Source organism: Dermacentor variabilis, chromosome 4, assembly GCF_050947875.1.
Source record: "Dermacentor variabilis isolate Ectoservices chromosome 4, ASM5094787v1, whole genome shotgun sequence".
NCBI classification, from domain to species: Eukaryota; Metazoa; Arthropoda; class Arachnida; order Ixodida; family Ixodidae; genus Dermacentor; species Dermacentor variabilis.
The window spans coordinates 236,905,105-236,919,496 of NC_134571.1; the positions used below are offsets into that span (position 1 = coordinate 236,905,105).

Below are 14,392 nucleotides of genomic sequence, written 5' to 3' on the forward strand. Positions count from 1 at the left end.
ACAGGGAATTAGTTGAGCTCCATGTCAGCCAAATCTGCTCCCACCAATTTTACTCAATTGTGCCTCCGAGTCAATGGCTCGCTTCTTCTCAGAACAGTATCTGTCATGCCGTAGGTCATAAAGATGACATGACATTGGCGAGAATTGTATTGGTGCATTGGTGTATTGGCAAGCCAGAGAAGCCTTTGCTTCTCTGGCTTGCCATTTAACAGTTTTTACAAACACGCAATAGCAGAACTGCTAACAGCCATAAACTCCAGCCTATTCTTATCAACTGACAAATCAAATGGCTGCTTAGCAGCGATTGTGTTGCACTGCTATGCAAGAGATCACAGGATCAAATTTTGGCCGTGCCAGGCACATTTCGAAAGGGGCGAAATGCAAGAACACCCCTGTACCGTGCATTGGGTGCACGTTAAAGAACGCCAGGTTGTCAAAATTAATTAAGAGTCTCTCATTACTGCGTGCTTAATAATCAGATTCTGGTTTTGGCATGTAAAACCCTGCAATTCAATGAATTTTTTAACAGCAACAGTACAATTGTTTTGCCTTTAATCAATCTGCTTATATTTGAGCAGGCCTACTGACCAGAGCAAATATAATGCAGTCTACTTACCTCCTTAGGGCACCAATTATTTCAGTTTAGTAAAAATTTAGTTCGACCACATCTTGAATCTTCAGAATAATTAAATAGTGGTGCGCGAATACTTGAATATTCGATGTCGAATCGAATAGCATACATTCTAATAATTTGATTCATGAATTGAATATCTAATATTTGATTTCTTGAATACAGTAAAATCTCGTTATATGACCACCATATTAACAAACTTTTCAGATTTACGATTTTTTTTTTAAATCCCCGCCAAAATGCCTATATTTTCAATGTAAAAAAACATTTAGTACTACAAATTTCAGATTACTGAATATTTCAGATAATGTGCGTAATTTAATCAGGTAATCACCAAGATGCTTCGTTATTACGAAGTCCTGTTGAAGTTTTGGTACCGAATGCCTGAGGCTTACACCTATCATCATCATCTGCAGCAGCAGAAGCCATGCACAGGGGAACCCGTTTCAACGGGTACAGCCCCAGCAGCATCGGCATCAGCATGAGCGGTGCGTAAGTTATTTTTAAACGAGAACTAGAGAAGGGACAGATTAGGAAACTAGAAAGTAAACAGGGAAAATATAAACCGAAAAGCTGGTGGGACCGAGAAGTTAAGGAGGCCATAGAGCAACGCAAAGAAGCGTGCAGAAAACACAGAGCAGCGAAGAAAAGGGGAGCCACACCAGAAGAGGTGGAGACAAAATGGGAGGATTACCTTGCAATGAAAAGAGAAGCATTGGCATTAATTCAAGCCAAGATAGCAAAAGTTGGGGTACAGTGGATGTTAGAGATACGAAAAAAAGACAGAAATGCCTCTAAGAAATTTTGGGAACACATAAGGCAACAGAGTAAGAAGACAGAGGTGGTTCAGCACTCACTGACCACACCAGAAGGAACAAAGGTAGAGGGAGAGGAAGCTCAGGAATATATTAGGTTAACAATAGAGGCAACATTTACAGAGCCAGTGGGTAGCGAAATGGAGAACAATGACAACAGCAGGACAGAATTAGAGGAAGAGTACAGAAGGATGACAATAAGGAATGGGACAGAATTGAACACAAGGTCCCCATGGGAACAGCGACAGGACCTGATGGCATACCTATGAAATTGATAAGCATATTAGGCCAGAAAAGTAAATTAATATTACGACAACTTATTGAACAAATAGTAGTAGGGGGAGATGTTCCACAGGACTGGAAATCAAGCAGAATGATATTGGTGTACAAAGGTAAGGGAAGCAAGGACAACATTAAATCCTACAGGCCAATAACTATCACATCAGTCATATACAGAGTAGCAATGCAGATGGTGAAAAAGAGAATGGAGGAATGGGCAGAACGTGAAGAGATCTTGCGAGAACTGCAGAATGGATTTAGAAGGAACAGACGGCTAGATGATAATTTATTTGTTATAAAACAGTGCATAGAGATAGCGACAGCCAGACAGAAACTGCTATGGATAGCTTTTTTAGACATTAGAGGAGCCTATGATAATGTAAACCCAGAAAAGTTATGGAGCCAGTTGAGGGAATATGGTCTAGATAGAAAGATGATTGAGTTCCTACAACAAGTTTATACAGATAATGAGGTAGAGATAACATGGGAGGGGGAAACTACAAAGCCAGCTAAAATAAGAAGAGGTCTCAGGCAGGGCTGTCCATTGTCGCCTCTGCTTTTTATGATTTACATGAGCCAAATGGAAAAGAGACTAGAACAGAGCCCAATAGGAACTGACATAAGCTATATGCTGGAAGGGCAGAAGGTAGCTCAAGTACTAGCCGGACTGATGTATGCAGATGATATTGTACTGCTTGCTGACACCCGAGTAGAGCTACAGGAACTAATGAACATATGTGGAGAGGAGGGAGAAAAATTGGGACTGCAATTCAGTAGAGAGAAGTCTGGGATAATAGTTTACAATGAAGAAAGGGGGGAACCATTGGAAATACAAAGCACTAAGATTGATCATGTTGAAAAATACAAGTATTTGGGCATATGGCTAAACGAGGGCAAAAAGTACTTGGAAGAACAGGAAAAAATTATGATTGAAAAAGCGAAAAGGAACTCAGCTGTAATGAAACATAAGGCACTTTGGAACTATAATAGGTACGAGGTGGTTAGGGGCGTATGGAAAGGGGTTATGGTACCTGGCCTCACATTCGGAAATTCAGTACTGTGCATGAAATCGGAAGTTCAGGCATGCATGGAAACGAGACAGAGAAGTGTAGGCAGGTTGGCCTTAGGAGCACACGGGAACACCCCTAATGAGGGAGTGCAGGGGGACATGGGATGGACGTCATTCGATGGTAGAGAGGCAATAAGTAAACTAAAATTTGAACAGAGACTCCCAGCACTGAAGGAAAAAAGGTGGGCAGGAAAAGTATACAAATATCTGTACATGAAAAGTTTGAACACAAAGTGGACACTCAGAACTAGGAAGCTGAGGAATAGATACCTACAGCCGAGGGAGGGGGTCCAACGTGGTTCTAGTGTGGGAAAGGAGGTGAAGGAGACGGAAAGAAAAATGTGGGAAGAAAGAATGCTCGGAAAGCCAGCGCTATCAATGTATAGGTCACAAAAACAGGAGATTAAGAGAGAGCTCTTATTTGATAACTCGCGGGGCAGCTCACTATTATTCGAAGCTAGGACAGGGGTTTTGAGAACGAAAACATACAGGGCTAAATTTGAAGACGTGGACCTTCGGTGCACAGCATGCGGAACCGAAATGGAGACCACTGAGCATATAGTGCTGAGATGCACAGACCTTCGCCCAACCCTGGCAGAGGGAACAGTGGCAGATATGGAAGGGGCATTAAGTTTTCCCGGGGAACGAGGGCAAATAGACGTGAAAAGAGTGGCAGTAACGAAGGGGAGGCTAGAGGATTGGTGGAGGAAGTCAAGGGATAGATAATACTATAAATCGGGGAGATAATGTTTCCTCTACTCTGTTAGATAGTTATTTTGGAGGGAGGAGGGGAGTCAAAACTAGGTTAAGGAAAAGAGGATATAAAGAAAGGGGAAAAAGAATAATAATAATAAAATAGGAAGTGGAGCAAAAGGCTAGGTGGCGCCAGCCGCCGCCCGTTACAAAGGGTATAGCCGCAATCCATCCATCCATCCATCCATCCAGCGTATGGTCATGTTCGGACTCTCTTACTACGTCGTAGGCCTAGCGTCACCACGTTGATAGCAATCGGCAGGAGCTGCGAAGTTACCGGTGATATGATTGTGTTGTACGTTTGCTTTGCTGGATGGATGGATGGATGGATGGAAGGTAGGAGCGTCCCCTTTGAAACGGGGCGATGGCAGTTGCCACCATGCTCAGATTTTTATTTTGTCTTTTATTTTTATCTGTGTTGTGTGTTATTGAATTTCTCGATTTTCTTTAAATACGTCTTCCTACCCTTTTAACCTTATGTCACCTCTCTGCTTTTAAGCCACCAATCCTCCAATCGCCTTTTGCTAATTTCCACCGCATATTTATTTACATGACTATCATCTCTGAACCCTAGGGCCTCAGGAAGGGTGACTGTGGCCGCATCGACATCGGGATTGATACCATCACATTCTACTATGAGGTGTTCCATCGTTTTTACATATTTACCACACACAGTACATGTGTCTTCTTCGTTAAATTTCTTTTTATAGCTCCGCGTTCTAAGACATCCTGATCTAGCTTCAAAGAGTAGGGCACTGCCTCTTGAGTTATCATAAAACGCTTCCTTCCTGATCTGCTATTTCCAGTATCGATATAGTTCTACACTATGCTTCTTTTCCATTGAATTTATCCAATTTTTACCTTCCGCATTTTTAACCTGTCGTTTAATGCTCTGTCCTTTTTCGTCCTCGTGTCTGGCATACTTACTGGTTAGCTTCCTAGTTCTTTTCCGTCATTGTGAGTCAACGCTCTTTCTGTATACATATTTAAACACCTTAGCTGCCCACCTGTTGTCATCCAATTTCCTCAGACGTTTTTCGTATAGGATTTTACTCTGAGCTTCCCGTGCTTCGAATGATGCCCAGCCCATATCTCCCTGTACTGCTTCGTTTGTGGTTTTCCCGTGGGCACCTAGTGCTAACCTTCCCACAGCTCTCTGATTTATTTCTAGTTTCGACTGAACCTCTGCCCTTAAACACAGGACTGCATTCCCGAAAGTAAGCCCCCGCACCATTACTTCCAAATAGCTCTCAGTACCTTATACCTATTGTACCCCCACAATGCCCTATGTTTCATTATCCCGGCATCTCTTCGCCCTTTTACTATGAGAGACTATTAGTGCTTTTCCGCGTACATGCGCCCTTTGTTTTTCCATACCCCGATATATTTGCATTCGGCCACTCGGGGTATTTCGTGGCCTTGTATTGTAAGCTCCTGATTAGTTGTATCGTTGAAAAACATCCCACCGGACTTAGCTGCACTAAAACTGAAACCTAAACTGTCTCCTTCGTCCCCACAGTAATTAACCAGAGTTTGCAAATCTTCCTGGCTATCTGCTAACAGCACAATATCGTCCGCATACATTAAACCCGGTAGTCGTTGCTCAACAACCTTTTCGCCTAATCTGTACGACAGATTATACCCTAGATTGCTTCGTTGTAACCTTCTTTCCATGCTTATCATATAAAGCATGAACAGCAGCGGTGATAGAGGACAACCTTGCCTTAATCCTTTGTGAACCTCGACAGTTGTCGTACTCTTGATTCCTTCCCATGTTATTTCAACATTATTTTCTCGATATAGTTCCTGTAGAAAATCAATTACCTCATTACCGATACCTTCAGCTTTTAATATGTTCCACAGGAGTTCCCTGTTCACATTGTCGTATGCACCACTCATGTCCAGGAAGGCTAAATACAGAGGTCTATTTTCCGCCTTAGCTATTTCTATGCACTGGGTAAGCACGAACAGGCTATCATCTAAGCGCCTACCACTTCTGAACCCGTTCTGAAGTTCTCCAAGTATTCTATTACTTTCTACCCATGACTGCATTTTTAATTTCACCGCCTGCATCGCCAGCCTATATATAACTGATGTTATCGTAATTGGTCGGAAAGATTTTATGTTCTTCTTATCACCTTTCCCTTTATAAATCAAATTCATTTTACTCTGTTTCCAGCTGTGCGGAATTTGCTTATTTGTTAAGACTGCCTCCAATGCTTTTATCAGCGTTTCCTTGCTTCTAGGGCCAAGTTCATTAATTAACTTGATTGGAATTTCGTCTATCCCCGCGGACGTGCATTTTGGAACATTTGCTTCCGCCTTTTTCCAGTTAAGATTGGTCAATTCTAAGCTGTTTTCTATTATGCTATTCTGTGCTGCTCCCTCACTTGGGGCGATTACCCTATCGTCTTTCCTAAATGACTCTGCTATAACTGAACCAATGTAGTTCACAGCGTCATCTCCCTCTAAACAATTTCCTTCGGCATCGTGAATCTGTTCCTCTTTTCTGTGATTAGCTTTACCTAGCCAGCTTATATGGTTCCAGAATTTTCTTGACCCCCCTTTAGTTGCATCGCGAACTTCAGCCAGCCAGCGATCAGAGGACTGCTTTATTTTAGCCTGGACGAGGACCTGCACTTGTTGTTTCTTTTGTCGATAATATTCCCATTTTTGGCCTATTTCCTCTTCGGATAACTGCGCCCTCTTTGCTTCTCTGTGTTCCCGAGATGCCCACCGTCGTTGTTCGATGGCCTCTCTAATTTCCTTATTCCACCAACTTCGTGGCTTCCCCTTTCCTCTCCAGCGGTTTACTCTTTTTACCTCTTTTATTTTTGTACTAATGAGTAGTTCTAACTGATTATAATCCCACCTTTCCATGGGATGTTTCTTTATTGCTTCCTCTATGCCAGCCGCTATTTGCGCTATTTGCGCGTCATTTAATTTTGCGTACTCTTTTTGGCTTCCCTGCATTTCTCTTTTGAGTAGGGCTCCCAACTGTAGACTAATACGCTAACAATGAGTTCTCCTGCCCCCTGCGTTAAAAACAAGCAATATCAGTTTTTGCTCGAAGAAAAAGTGGACATTTTGATGCAGCTGAATGCTGGAAGAAAGCAAGTCGACCTATGCAGGGAGCGTGATATTCCCCCGTCAACAATGGCAACGATGCTCAAGGATCGGGAAAAGATCATGAAATTGCATCGAGGGTCACAGCTGGCTCCCTCAAGAAAATGCTTGAGGCTTGGCGACTACCAGAACGTCAACAATGCCGTCATCACATGGTTTAAGGATGCTAGACAAAACGATGTGCCCTTGTCCAGCCCAATTATTCAAGAGAAGGTGCTACAGTTCGCGGCTGCCTTGGACATCTCTGGTTTCGATGCAAATGCCGAATGGCTTTACCGCTTCCGGCAAAGGAATGGCGTTGCATGGCAGGTTGCTTGTGGCGAAGAAAAGGCAGCAGATGTCGAGAGTGCAGTTGCCTAGCGGAACGAGCGCTTTCAAGAGATCATCGAGCCTTTCTCTTCAGACGACATTTTCAACGGCGATGAAACGGTGTTCTTTTATCAGTTGTTGCCTGATAAAACAATGAATTTCAAAGGTAACAGGTGCAAGGGCAGAAAGAAATCCCGTCTCCGCGTATTGGCTCTGTTCTGCGGCAACTCCACGGACACAGAAATACTCAAGCCGCTAGTTGTTGGCAAGTCTGCTAAGCCGCGCTGCTTGAAAAATGTCTCGTTGCCTTGCGACTACCAACCCAACAGAAGAGCATGCATGACGCGAGAATTGTTCACTCAGTGGCTGCTGCAGCTCGATGAAACAATGAAGAAAGACAGAAAAATTCTCCTCATGGTTGACAATTGCTCAGCGCATATCGTGAACGTGCCATTGAGCAATGTGCAACTTGAATTTATGCCCCCAAATTGTACTTCTTTGCTCCAACCTTTGGACCAGGGCATTATCAGATGTGTGAAAACCGAATTTTGGAAGCGTCTTCTGCAGCACCTCTTGATCAATATTCGACTGAAGCTGCCCACACAGGTAAACATCTGTCAAGCTGCAGAAATGCTTACAGGGTTGTGGTGGAATGTGAAGACAAGCACAATCACCAACTGCTGGCGAAAGGCAGGCCTTTTAAAGGCTTCACCTACGCCACAAGACTGCAAGGACACAGAGGAGTTCAACCCAGAACTGTGGGAAGAGCTTACCGAGAAACTCACCATCGAAACTGCGGTGAACTTCGATGATTACATTGACAGCGACAGTGAGGCAGATACACCCACGGAGCTCACCAAAGAAAACATTGTGAATAAAGTGCATGAGCAAGAAGATTGCAGTAGTGATGAAGACGATGCCGACACTGGATCAACAAACGAAGAGGAAGAGACTGTTTCCAGCTCGGATGTTTTAGTTTTTCTAGAAAAGGCGTGATCATTCCTCAGGCGCTGTAAAGATGCCCCTGATGACGTTCAGAGGAAGGTCGAGGATGTGGAGGCATTCGTCCTGCAGCGCTTGCTGTCTACTCACCAGAAGAAGATTACAGACTTCTTCAAGCAATAAATTGTAGTTAAACTGTGTCCAGCATTCTCGTTTATTATTTACGTACGAAGACGCGCATCTGCTGCAAAGGCATGTAATTTTCGTTGTTGTGTTACCTTAATGACATGAAAATATTGGTTTTTCAGTACTACAATAATTCAAGCTAACGAATTAAATTTAACGGTCCCGTGAAGTTCGTTGTAACGAGATTCTACTCTATGTTATTTTTCACATATTGGTACCTCCAGTGAATGAATAACCCAGCTGTGGTCATTGCCTTGATGTGCGCAGCATTCCCACAGCAAGCAAGGTTCAGTACAAGGTTCACCCAGGTCGACTACATCTATCTAAACGATTAATGCGAAGTGGACAGAGAGAACTACAACAGCAGCGCGTATGGAAAGCAGAAGAGCCACCGGAAGAGGTGATTAGCCACCGGAAGGCACACTGGTCGCATCGAATACGCAGGCTCTGTTCATGCACACAGATTTGCGCAGTTTGGAGCTCTCTACCCACACATGAGCACACAGATGAACTTGACACATGTGCTAGGTGCAGGCTGGTCGACCGCAGACCCGAACGCCGCTTCAACAACCGTTGATCTAATCGTACGCATGATTTCACAACCGATCACTGATGAGCCACCCATAGGTATATACTAGCGGCAAGCTCTCTGCGACTGTTTGTGGCCTTTTAGCGCATCATCTGGCGGCACATTTTCATCACATTCACACCAATGCCTCCTCTAAAAAACTATGCCTGCGATGGTCACTTGCTCAAACGATATTGAGCAACAAAAAACTACACGGACGTAAGAGAAGACGACACACCAAGCGAAATGAGCGCTGATTATTTAATATTCGTTGCACTTGGTGTGTCGTCTTCTCTTACATCCATATCATTTTTTGTTATGCAATATTATTTGAGTAACGGATTACCAAATTGCCCGGAATGCTGCTCTCATGTCACTTGCTTTGCCATTGGAGGTAAGCCGCTGCGCAATGCGAGCGGGTGCCGTGTAGTGGTGCTCTTGACCGTACCGCCAAAGCTGGCAAGAGCCAAAGTGACGCTGTTGGCAGCGTTTTTAACTCGTGTACAGCGTCACGTCGCTAGCATGTTGGAGATGAATTTGCCCAATGCTGGCATTCTCGCCACCGATGCTCAACCAGGCGTGCTATTTTCACAGTCACCAAATAGTTTTGCAAGAGGCTCGCTTGTGGGCACAAGTTCGCCCAAATAAAGGCTACTCTTTTCCCAAGTCACCTCCTCTCTGTGCCTACTGACAAAGACCGTCCCACAATGTGACAATACGTAGCATGAATGTCATCTGCTGAAGCAAAGGTCACGGCAGGCAAGGGCGGGAGTACGTAGTCTGCTTGAGTTACCACAGCGCGGCAATGCGCTGCTACTTCCGCAGGTGTTTTGCAAGCATTCGCCGTGAAAGGTTCTAGTGAAATGGGCCAAGTGGCAAGGAGGATAACAGAAAGGGTAGGGCAGCACTTTTGTGGATCACCTCACAGGCATAGCTTTTATTTCGAGGAGACAATGGCCACACCATGCTGAGGACTAATGATATGGTTACCGAATAAACTCAGATCTATTCACAGCAGTCATGTGACCCTCAGAAAGTCAACAAAAGCGAGTGCACGCGATGGCCGTTGCATGTTCTCGACCGCCACCTTTGCAAAGTACCGCACAGTGTGCCCTCGTTCCGAGAGCCATTAGCAGGCACATAACAGTCTCTTTTCATAGCTTTGAGTGGCCAGTCACAAGACTAATTTTGGATTTACATGGTGAGCTCAAAAATATCACGTGACAGCACATTGACCCCCAGCTGCAGACACATTTACACGGGCGGCAGTTGGAAAAGAAAAGAAATAAGGGGGGGGGGGGGGCAGGTTGGCCTTCTCAGTTTGAGAACTCCTCACCGTTGGTGCCAACCGCGGTCAATTCGTGCAGTGCCGATGTGACTTGATGCACATTCCCCACTTTGGGCCGTTCCACAGTGTGGCCTTAATTAATGAGCGAACGTTAACCCACAGAAACCATCTGCCATAAAGATGCAAGAAAATTGAAAGCAATACCTTCTAAGCAATAGAAGATTGCCATTAAGCATAGCCTGGCCCACTACGAAACCGACAACTCCATTAGCACTTAGGACAACTTTACACACTTCAGAAGGAAAAAGCACTTAATTTTATTTGACAGATATTCCACTGATAAAAAATGTTTTCTAGACCTCTGTATGCAAAATGATTTGTTATCAATGCAGGCCTACCGATTTGGTGTTCCCTTTAATAAGGGTAGAGCATACTACGCATTTCTCATTTTTCAGTACCTAAGTTACTGTAGGCTAGCAAGACTCTTGTTAAGTAATGTGATTAGTAGTCTCCTAAGCACATGCAGCACTGTGTTTTGCACAAATTATGTAAGCATAAAAGCTTGTGTTAAATGTTCTTATATTCGATATTCCATTTATTATTCGGCTTTTTTGTCTTGATGTGATATTCAATTCAAAATCTAGCATTTGGTATTCAAACACACCTATAATTCAATGTAGAACATATCAAAATTTTTCAGTTCATCAGCGACTTTTGTCCCATTTGCAAAATATGGATTCGATATGTGGACTCTCTACAGGCATGATATGAGAAAATCAGCTATTTCATGTCCAGCATGCTGAACCACCTGAAAATTTGCCTAATGTCAAACATTGTCAAAAACAGAAAACGAAATGGTGAAAGAATCAAATTTGCTACATTATGACAGACTGGCACCAAGGAAAAACACCTCGATGTCCAACTATTTTCATTAAAATGCTTTGTATGTACTCAAGGACTGCGTTCATAGGCCGGCATAATTTGAATGCAAAGGTACACGGAACGGTGATGCCAGGAGCGGGGCCGCACTTGCTTGTTTAATGATGCTTGCCAGACAAGGACATGCATGAGATTATAGAAGCATAAGCTATCACGAGGAGTAGCGACAAGTGTGTTGGTATTGTGTCTGTCAAATTGCTTGATAAAGATACGGACTTTTAGCAGTGCAATGTTCTGAATGGTGCCTTTGTGCACGAGTGTACAAATTGACAAGTTTTCCCGTGAATAAACTGAAGTCGGAGCATCAGTGTGTTTATGTCTCCCTTTCATCCGCGCATGCTAGTGCTAAAATGTTGTCCATAAGTAAGGTGTTTGCTTGAGTAGCACTTAGGTGTTTGGTTGAGTAGCACTCAGGGTAATATCCAGCTTGTTATACAATAAAACCAAGCGGATATCTGCTACCAAGAGGCAGCACACTGAGACAGATGCACATTTTGTCATACATCTAAAATTCACAGATAAATCAAGAACTATATATTTTAAGATTGTACTGAAAACCAAAATCCATGGTAACTTGTATGCGAACCCGCCGTGCTTGCTTAGTGGTTATATAGTATCGGACTGCTAAGTGTGAGGTTGCGGGATCAAATTCCAGCCATGGCAGCTGCATTTCGATGGAGGCGAAATGCGAAAACACCCATGTACAGTGCTAGCGGAATTAAACGTGTCAATTTAGGCCTAACTAATGCGCAAACTTTCATTTCCACCGGCTGCAGTTCGTGACACATTGACGTAATTTTGGCGCGTACACTTAGATCAGAGTCCGCGTCACCTTTGGTGACCCCATTCCTAGCGACATGACATGGTATCCTTGAGTACTTTGCACATATGCAGGGTTCTACTAAATGCTCCCTGTCGCATTTCACTCCGTGAGCACTGCACTTAAATTTAGGTACATGTTAACCCGTTCCAGGTCGATTTTTTTCGCCATATGCGACCGCCCAGGGTCAGTTTTTTTTATTGCAGATTTAAATTCTTCAGAGGGACCTATTTTGAATAAAAATTACTGTAATTTTGCAGGGTGACCGTAAAGTAAGAAAAACATGTTTTGCATTGGTATATATGTACTGTTTATTCATGAATAACAACATTAAAAACAGGAAATTAACTTATAAGAATGAAAAAAATTGATGCATTATTGTACATATAGCTTAAAGGCCTAGAAAAATGCGCACAGGAGAATATTTCACAAGTCTCAGACGCTCCTCCTAGCTCTTACATACATTTACATTTACTTACATTTACGTCCATAGCGTAATCGAACTGCGTAGGTGAGTGCACTCAAGAAAAGTGTGTAGTTGTGTGCGAGTCAGAAAAGCAAAACCTATGATAAACTTCCGCTAATCCATCTCATCGCCAACCAGAGGCAATTAGTTTTCGCGAGTCTCCAAAAAACGGAAATGCATGCACGGTGGCATCCTTCGTATGCGCAACCCTCTGAGCAATAAACAAGCGAGTAACAGGGGGTAGCCCTTTGAGCGATTAGTAACGAGATAGTCATCAGTTTTGCGAGTGCAAGAAGCCGAAACTGCCCGTGGAAGAAAACCGAAACTAACCACGGTGCACCTGCATGTGCAAGCGGTAGTGGACACGCCGGAGCAAACAAATCATGCAACGGAAACAGAGAGAAAGAGGTGCAAGGAAAAAATTCCTAGTATTCCCGCATAATGGCAGCACATGCCAAGCAAAAGAAGGTTAGGAAATTGGCACGCTTTTTAAACGTACAGACGGAGCCAAAAATATATGGTATCGACCATTTTTTACTTGTTCACAGCGCCGCATATTTACGTCATTGACCCTGAAAGAAGAACCCCCAATGGTCCTAATTATTCTGGAGTTCCCCACTACGACGTGCTTCATGATCAAATAGTGGTTTTAGCATGTAAAACCCCAGAATTTAATTTTTTTTTTCAACTTACAGGGTTTTACGTACCAAACCATGTTCTGATTATGAGACACGCCGTAGTGGGGGACTCCGGGAATTTGAGCCACCTGGGGTTCTTTAACATGTACCTAAATCTAAGTACATGGGCATTTTCGCATTTCGCCCCCATCAAAATGCGGCCGCCATGGCCAGGATACGATCTCGCAACCTCGTGCACAACATAAATGCACAGAACAAAAGAAGTAATTCTTATGACAGACAACGCAATGCAATTAATGCAAAACCAAATTCAATCTATTTTGAGCCAGGTAATTGGGGAGACACAATTCAACACGCTATCAACAGGAAGAACAGGCAGCACACCTTTTCCTCGCATCAAATGCCCTTACTACCTCAACCAAAGTCTTTTCTGAACATTTCAACTTGTCCAATAGGTGATGCCTAAAATGTGGCAGCCCTCACATGTTTCTGCCTCTGCAGTCACTTACGGTGCATGCAGTTTGCAAAAAGCACAGCCTTTGAGATGTGTTTATTCTGTCACTCAGATTTATTCCCCACCCATTCTGCTTTACGCAGCCACTTATTAATCACCTTCTCCTTTTGGGAGGCAGTTGGAGCCCTTACAAAGAACACATATCCCGCAGTCAAAATACACTGGAACCTCATTTATACGACTATGAGGGGACCACGCAAAACTGTCGTATAATTCGGGCATCGTATGATCGAAAAACCAAGAATATAGGCGGTGATGCTCAGTCTTGTCCAAGAAACAGACTGCCTGAATAAGCCTTCGAAACGAACCTGCACTGCTCCAAGGAAGGTAGATTAAATCCTTTTTATTTTAAATGGCAACCAAGCATTTAATTGGAGGAGGTGTGAGCAAATCTTATTCTCAATATTAAAAAAAAATCTGTGATCTCTTTGTGGACATTTACCCAATCGCAATGCATCAGCTTCCTCTCGAGAGCTGGAACATCTGGCAGCAAGTCGCCGACATCGTCGCATGCACACAAACTGCAAAATGTTGTCGACACCACGCAACACATCGGCATCTGTCGGAACGGACATGTACCGTATTTACTCGAATCTAACATGCACTTATTTTTCGATAAAACGGGTCCAAAAATTGTGTGTGCGTTAGAATGCAGTATGACCCGAAATCTGTATTACGTTATCATCCTTGGCATTTCAAAATGGCCACCTTGTACGTGCTTCGAGCCTCGCTGCAGTAGCTTCCTCCATGTGTGCTTAGGTTAGTCCACCGTCTGTCTTTTCCGTTTTCTACGTTTGCTCTATGAGCATGAAAGTGCTGACTGCGAAGACATGCTGAGTGCTCATCACGATGCCCCAATTAAAAGGAAGGTGATCACATTTGCGGAGACGGGTGGAAATCAGGCCGCATCACGGGCGTTCGAAGTTCTCGAAACTTGCATGCGGGACTGGCACAAACAGAAGAAGCATTCTACTTCGGCGGCTGCTGCGTAGGCATGGCCACATGGCTCCTATCTTGCAAGCGATCTGCGATGGAAACAGTCTATGCAT

General features: G+C 43.7%; 1 protein-coding gene across 11 annotated transcripts in view; it reads right to left on the reverse strand.

Moving 5' to 3' along the window:
• The window catches only part of LOC142580219 (DENN domain-containing protein 2D-like), a 674,834-nt gene that overhangs the window by 347,151 nt on the left and 313,291 nt on the right, over positions 1 to 14,392 (reverse strand). The window lies entirely within an intron of this gene.